At 35.8% G+C, this 7,778-nt stretch overlaps 1 pseudogene across 1 annotated transcript; it reads right to left on the reverse strand.

Moving 5' to 3' along the window:
* Positions 1-6,667: 6,667 nt before the first annotated feature.
* Positions 6,668-7,484, reverse strand: LOC306653527 (ubiquitin carboxyl-terminal hydrolase isozyme L3-like; annotated as a pseudogene). The gene has a single exon. The product of its transcript is annotated as a ubiquitin carboxyl-terminal hydrolase isozyme L3-like (transcript).
* Positions 7,485-7,778: the final 294 nt, after the last annotated feature.

Here is a 7,778-nt window from a genome sequence, read left to right on the forward strand (position 1 = left end):
TGTGCACTTCACAATTATAGGAGGCAAATTCATATCATAGTCCCAAAGATTTATACATTTACTCCAACAGTAGTACATCATATTGCCACAGATTATCTTAAGGGAGGGATCTCCTTTTAAATTTCACTCAGTGTTAGCTTTGAGTTATTAAATAATTGTGTAATGTAGGAATGAAATCATATTATCACTTACTGGTTATCTCTGCCATCAACTTTACTTGTGCCTTCCTTTTTATAGAGTTACCCATGTTGCCCTGATATTTACCACACCATATAAATCACCATCACAAGTCTTTTATAGCACTTGGTTCAAGGCAGTAATTTGACATACAAAAAGAATGGATGAAATACTATGTACTTTTTACATTTGAAAATTATGAGTCCTGCACCACCAACAGGCATTTAACTAACTTGGTAAAAATAACTTAAGTAACTAGGGGAGTAATGTGTCAAGTGGGCTTGGGGAATCTACCTTGCTCTCACAAGGCTAAGAATACAGTGTACTTTATGGAGGGCATAGTTGTATATTAATTATCTAAAAATTGTTTATCTTCTAAACTTAGTTTATCTTCTAAAAAGAAACTACCAAAGACTGGTCAATACTAAAATTTAGAATGTTCCTAATTTCAAGAATACCATGTACTGATGCTGTTGTGGACCTTTAAAATCTACTATACTTTCTTTAAAGCACTACCATGCTATACTTGTAAAGTCAAGAATAATGAAAATATATTTGGAACACTAAGAATAAGCCTTCTCTACCTCTGACAGATTGAAAAATAAACCTTGGCAGGTACATTTCAGCTATGATAGGAACTTTCTGACAGCTTTCCTCTCTATTGCTCAAAAGAAGATGACTTAAATGAATTAATGTCAGGCGGATTAGTAAGATTCTGTTCAAACTGACAGAAGATTATGTCTGTACAGCTACTTTAAACTCTCAGTATTAGTCTGAGAACAGGAGAATGTCTCACAGTGAAGATTTAGTGAGTTATCTAATACCAAATGCTTTTCTTTGGGAAAAAAATCAATTTTATCAGTAATTTGGGAAGAAAAAGGTACAGTTCAGTCAAAGTAGCACTAGGGCTACTTGATTAAACTGGGTTATAGCAGTGTGTCTATACCCTTGACTTGTACTTTATGGACTCAAAACTGATTTGCACCAGAGGAAATGGAATATCAACAGTTAACATCTAATAGAAAATCTTTAACTATTAAAACCCAGTTGTTGATTTGTTTTTTAACAGTAGCAAACACCCTTTGAGATCAAATAAAGCAAATGCTTTATTTTACTGACAAGGGATTGGGTAAGCAGTTAAAAAGTGAATAATTACCTCAAGCCAAGTGGAAATCAAGTGAAATCAAGTCAAGTGGGTAATTTTAGAGTCAGAAGAAAAAAAAAATGTAGCTATATGTCAATGCAGAACTTATTTATTTTAGAGCATCAGCTATGTCCAAGGAACACCAAAAAAAAAAAAAAGAAGAAAATATCATAACTACAGTTATGGAATTTTTTTTTTTTACTAATTACACTTAGAAATTTATATGAGTGCTAACATATAATCATTAAAATTTTTAACATTTTACTGAAGTTAATTTAGGGAATCAGGAGACATGATTAAAGCTGTATGATTTATTGAGCAATGTGTAGGAAAGTTGGGAAAGACAATAGTTGGGAAAGGAGAAACTTCTTGGAAGAGTATTTTAGTAGTCCAGGAGAAAGGTCATAAGGGCAAGTTCTTAGTGAACTAGGATAGGAATTGATAAATCACTGGATCTAACAATTAAAATAAAATGCTCAAAAGGAAAGATGCCTCAGAGTATTAACATCAATCAGGTGCCATATGATACCAGGTTAAGGGCAGGTTAGGAAGTGAGAAAATGAAATCAGTGACTCTGGCATATTTTTCAAGATTTTTTTTAAATTAAATAAAATGACAAACAGGACAATATATGGAAGATAGGAATTTTTTTACTTATAGAAATATGATCATGTTCTCCTGCTAGTGAAGCAAGGACTTGGCAATAAAAGAAAAATGAATACATGATAGAGTTCATGTCAGTGAAAAGGAAAATAATATTCCCTTCCACCTAAACAAGAAAACAGAAGAAAAGCAAAAATAAAGACTGATGAATCTAGCATGGAGAAAAATTCAGACAGGTCAAGGTTGATGACTTCTCTTGAGAAGGTAAGGTGTGGTATTTGGGGAGTCAAAAAAAAAAAAAAAAAAAGGAATAGGAAAGGGGACTTGAAAAGAGTAAAAGTAATTTAAACCATCCATACATTTAGGCTCTTCCTTCTAGGCAGGATGTGATGACATCACGCCAATTGCAATATTTTCCATAGAGAAAGAGCCTCAAATATGAAGAGCAATGACCTGGCAGATGGATTCGAAGGAAGTCCCAAATTATCCTCACTCACCTCCTGGTGTTCACACGCTTGTGCAAAAACTTCTCCCTGCAAGTGAACTGGATCTGTCCTGGATTCTAATGATTAGAACAAGGTGATAGGATGTCACTTGATGGTCATGTTACATAAGACTAACTTCCATCATTCCAGCAATCCATCTGTCTTACTGGCACTGATCAAGGTAGGCTGCTATGTGCTGAGCTGTCCTATGGAGCAATTAACTTGTTAAAGAACTGAGGTTGGTCTCTCTCTCCCTCTTACCTTATCTTTGTAATTCTTTAAAAATTACCTTTGTGACTTCCCTAACATAAATCTACTTTCAAATAAGACTATTCTGTACCATGTATACTGTAAGTGCCTAATACAGAATGTCCCATTTTCTCCCTCCCATCCCTTATGATATTCCCATCATTCATTTCACTTATCCATATGCAGTAATCACCCAATGTACTTTTACTACTATTACTTCAGCAAACAATTCTCTTCTAGACTAAGAATAAGATACAATTTACTTTATCTGCACTTATTTCCTTTTTGGTGCTCTTTCTTTTTGCAGATCCTCATTTCAGATACATCATTACTAGTCTCTAAAGAATATCTTTCAATAACTCTTGCAGGGCAGGTCTGGTAGAGATGCATTCCCTTAGTTTCTGCTTGAAAGTCTTATTTCTTCAATTTTGAAGGATAATTTCAAGGGCTACAAAAATCTCCATTAGTAAAATTTTTTCTTTCAACTAAAATACTTGACTGTACTCATCCCTCACTTGTACAGTTTGTGAAAAACAGGTCAATGTAATTCTTATCTGTGTTTCTCTATTGTAATTTTTTTCCTTTGCCTGATTTCAATATCTTCTCCCTGTCTTTGGTTTGTTGTAGTGTTTTATTATATGTCTAGGTATGACTTTTGTTTTTTGTCTTTTGTTGGTTAGTTTTTAGTATGCATTCTTTTTGGTTTGCACTGAACTTCCTGGTACCTCATCAATTTTGGAAATTTGTCAGATATTATTCTTTCCAATATTTCCTTTGTCCCTTCCTTTCTTCTCTGTATGGCATACTAATTATGTATACGTTACACTTTCAAAGTTTTCTCATAGCTCCACATCTGCTTTTTTTTCTTTCTTCTTTTTCATCTATTTATGGGTTTATGTCTGTGTTTCAGGGAATTGAACTCAGAGGTTCTCTACCAGACTCTTTTTAAATTTTATTTTTTAAGATTTCATTTGAAATTTATTTTTATTTTATTTTTATTTTTACATTTAGTTCAAACATTTTGTACAGACTTATCATTAAGCTCACTGATTTGTTTCCTTCTTGGCTATGTTAAATCTTCTAATAAACTCATCAAAGGCATTCTTCATTTGTTTTATGTGTGTATGTAATTTCTAATATTTCCTTTTGATCCTTTCATAGAATTTGCATCACCCTTGCATTTTTCTACTCTTTTATTATATCCCTTAACGTAGTAATCACAGATTTTTATATTTCCTGTTAATTCTCCTATCTGTCACATCCGAGTCTGATTCTGACACTTGCTTTGTGTTTCTGACTCTGATTTTTTTCTCTCCTTTCAGATGCCTTTTGATCTCTTGTTGAAAGCCAGGCATGTTACACAGGTCATTAGGAACTGAGGTAAAGGTTTCTAAGGTGAGGATTTATGTTAGGCTAGCTAGCAGTTGGGCTTTTTTCAATGTTTGCTATAGACTTCAGGGCCAGAGCTAATGTTTTTCTTTCTTGTCTCCCCTGTGGATTTGGGGTTTCCCTAAATACTCCTCCTTGGTTACAGTCTCAGTCTCTTAACTCAGATACAATCCCCACTGGAGCCCTATTGGTATGACCTTGGCAAGATGTGAAGAGGGGTGTATTCTACTATCTTTCAATCAAATCTATGTTTTTGTGGGCCTGTGTCCCTGCCAGAGATCTTCACAGGTATTTCATATTATAGCTGCCCCTCCTGTAAGGGGTGCAGGCTGTAGTGAGAGGAAGGCCCTTCCTCCACCATTCAGGACACAGCTCTGGCAAAGTTTCCATGCTGGAAATAAGGCCTCAGTAGAGAGAAAAACTCTGACCTCATTTTACTGAATACTTACTTCTCTGTCTTCACCAAAGCCTTGGGACTCTTGTTTATATCTTACCATGAGAATCTGATGGGCTTCCTGGAGGTAAAAACCTATGAAATTAAGGCATTCTTCGAAAGCCAGAAGTTCTCACTCACATGCTAGTCCACATTCAACCTCTAGCAGTTCATCAAAAATTACCACTTAAAAGTCCCTAGCCATTTATGGCTACAGTGTCTTCTATTTAAGGTAACCTTCTAGATACACCTGCGGCTCCAAATTTTCAAGTGGCAATTTGCCATGTTAATTCAATTTTTTTGACAGAGAAAAAAAGGCTGATTTTTTTTTTTTTTATTGTAAACAAATGGGATACATGTTGTTTCTCTGTTTGTACATGGCGTAAAGGCATACCATTTGTGTAATCATAAATTTACATAGAGTAATGTTGTTTGATTCATTGTTATTTTTCCCTTCCCCCCGCCCCTCCCACCCTTCTTTACCCTCTATACAGTACTTCCTTCCTCCATACTTGCCCCCCTCCCTAACCCTAACTCTAACCCTTCCCTCCCCCCCCATTATGTGTCATCCTCCACTTATTAGCGATACCATTCGTCCTTTGGCTTTTTGAGATTGGCTTATCTCACTTAGCAGGATATTCTCCAATTTCATCCATTTGCCTGCAAATGCCATAATTTTATCATTCTTTATGGCTGAGTAATATTCCATTGTATATATATACCACAGTAAGAAGGCTGATTTTTATCTCATCCAATTTTTCTTATTTTACAGATTGGAATGACAATTTTCAGTCTTTCTTCCCACTGGAGCTGAAACAGAAAGTTATAAAGTATGTTGGTTTAAATCAATAAATTTTTGGTAATTTGTTATGTGGCAGTAGATAATACCAAACAATGAAAGGAGATCACAAACATTGTTCTAATCACCCAATTACTGAAACAAGCTAAATAAGCCTTTAGACAGAACAGAGAATCACATGATACCATTAGACTAAACTGTTATTTATTTCAGTGACAATTCAAAAAGTCTTTACAAATCATATGCTTTAGTAGCCTTTCATTTTAAAGATCCTCAAGTTTTGACTGAGCTTGTAATGCTAGCATTGGTAGCTATTTATATTTTGGTGATTTCAAGCAAGATGAAAGGACTAGAGATTGGAAATATATAAAATAAATATTTTCTAAAGCCATATCCAAAGATCTTTTTCCACTTTTCATCCCTGTTATAGTATAAACTATCTCCAACTTACTATGGTTCAACTTATGATTATTTTTTAACTTTCTGATGGCATGGAAGTAATACATATTTAGTAGAAACCATACCTCAAATTTTAGATTTGGGTCTTTTCCTGGGCTAGAGCTATGTGGCACAATACACGTCATGCTGCTGAACAGAGGCAGTGAGTGAGCTGCAGCTCCTTGTCAGCCACACAGTCATGAGGATAACACAACCAATACTCTACAGTATACCTGCATTTTCAATCTCTGATAGTTTTAACTTACAATGGATTTATCAGGTTATAATCCCATCATAAGTTGAGGAGCATCCTCATATTCCATATTTAGCTCTCTTCTTGAAATAATTTCCTTGAGACAATCCAATTTCTCACGTTGGTTGCATATTTTCCAGCTTCCATTGCCGTAAACAGTTTACCACTATTATTTTGTGAACTTGGAAAGTTGATGTGAAATATTATGCACTTTGAAGCCAAAAATAAACCCAAAACTAATGAAGCCAAAATTATAGGTGATTGGATCGAATGGAGAAATAGAGGCCATCTGAGTCTGGGGAGTTGGAGACCACACCAGAATATTGGAATGTCAGTGTCTCCAGAGCCCTTCTGATCACCAAGGTCACCCCACCCAAAAGGCTGCAGACAGGGAATTGCTAGTGAATGCCCCCTGGGCCCACCTGCCTGAATCACTCCATTTGGCCCCTTCCCCCTGCCAATCTTCTTCTCACCTTTTTTCCACCTCATGGCACCTCCTAGGCACTTCCTAGGCAGAAAGGAGAAAGATAAGGGTGGAGAGAGAGCAAAAGAACAAAGGAGACTCTAATCTATAAAAAGGGTAGGGTGCGCTCACTTCTTGGGATGCCAGAACACCAGCCATGGCCCCCTTCTCCCTCCCAGGAGATCTTCTGTGTTACTACCTTTATTTATTTATTTATTTTTAAATTCACATAAAGTTTAATCAGTCAAGTTAATGAAAATATCAAAATTTCTGAGTTAGTATATGGCAGTGGAAGTTTAACTTTTTTTGCAAGTAATACAGCATTTGGTATTTCCATCATCAACAAGATATGCTGCAGAAAGAGCAATTGCATTAAATCTTAATTCTTCAGGGTCATGTTCCATAAACTTCTTGCAAACTTCTATGGCATCCTCTAATAAAGTTTCAACACTAGTTTTCCCATGGTTAATTGTAAATGGTTTCCACCCATCTAATTCATAGAGATGCCCAACTATATGAACTAATGCAATAAAATGAATATCTACTTTTTCATCTATACTTGGTGCCTCGGTCTGACCTTCATGGGCACTGGTCTCCTGAGTAACTAGAATAGCATCATAGTTCTCAAGGTATCTGGCTCGTTCTTCAGGGTTCATTGATACAGACTCTTCCAGGAATTTTTTCAAGGTTGATCCAGATTCAAAGTGCATCTTGTCTTTATTGTTTGCAAAGCATGGATAAGTCCAATTGTTCCACAGGCATTGCTAATTGTTTGCTTCATGAAATATACTGATGATGTAACATCCTGTCCCTGATATTTTATTTTTTCCTCCTCTTCTGTTCGAATACTTCATACTTTTCTGTAATAGGAAAGAGAAGTAACACTGCACAGACTGGTCTTGGTACCATGTAAGGAGTTCAGGATCCTTTCTGCATAAATCAACATATTGCCAGTTAGGATGTAGACCTAATTGAGAAACTGGTTGGTGACCTCAGGATTGGCCTCCAGTGGCAGCCAGTGTTGACCCTCCATGGCCGCTCTGCCCGGCCCCTTTCCGGCTGTCTGTGTTACTACCTTTAAATTAAACCTGCTTCATATGCTTGCTTCAGCATGCTTCTCTAATGTTCAAATTTCAACATTTGAGGAAACAGAACTCATCACCAATTACCAGTGGTATCACTAGTTAAATCCAAAAGGTTTCCTCATTTTAAGCTTGCATTTCAGAAGGTTAATAAATTTTTGGTTTACTTCTCGAAAGGTAGATACTTCTATATAATGCATTATCAGTCTACTATCAACAGAGTTGTATACTCTTCCAAGAGGCTTAATAAAGCACTAAATTAC

The sequence above is a fragment of the Sciurus vulgaris genome (genome assembly GCF_902686455.1).
Source record: "Sciurus vulgaris genome assembly, chromosome: 2".
Taxonomy (NCBI): Eukaryota; Metazoa; Chordata; class Mammalia; order Rodentia; family Sciuridae; genus Sciurus; species Sciurus vulgaris.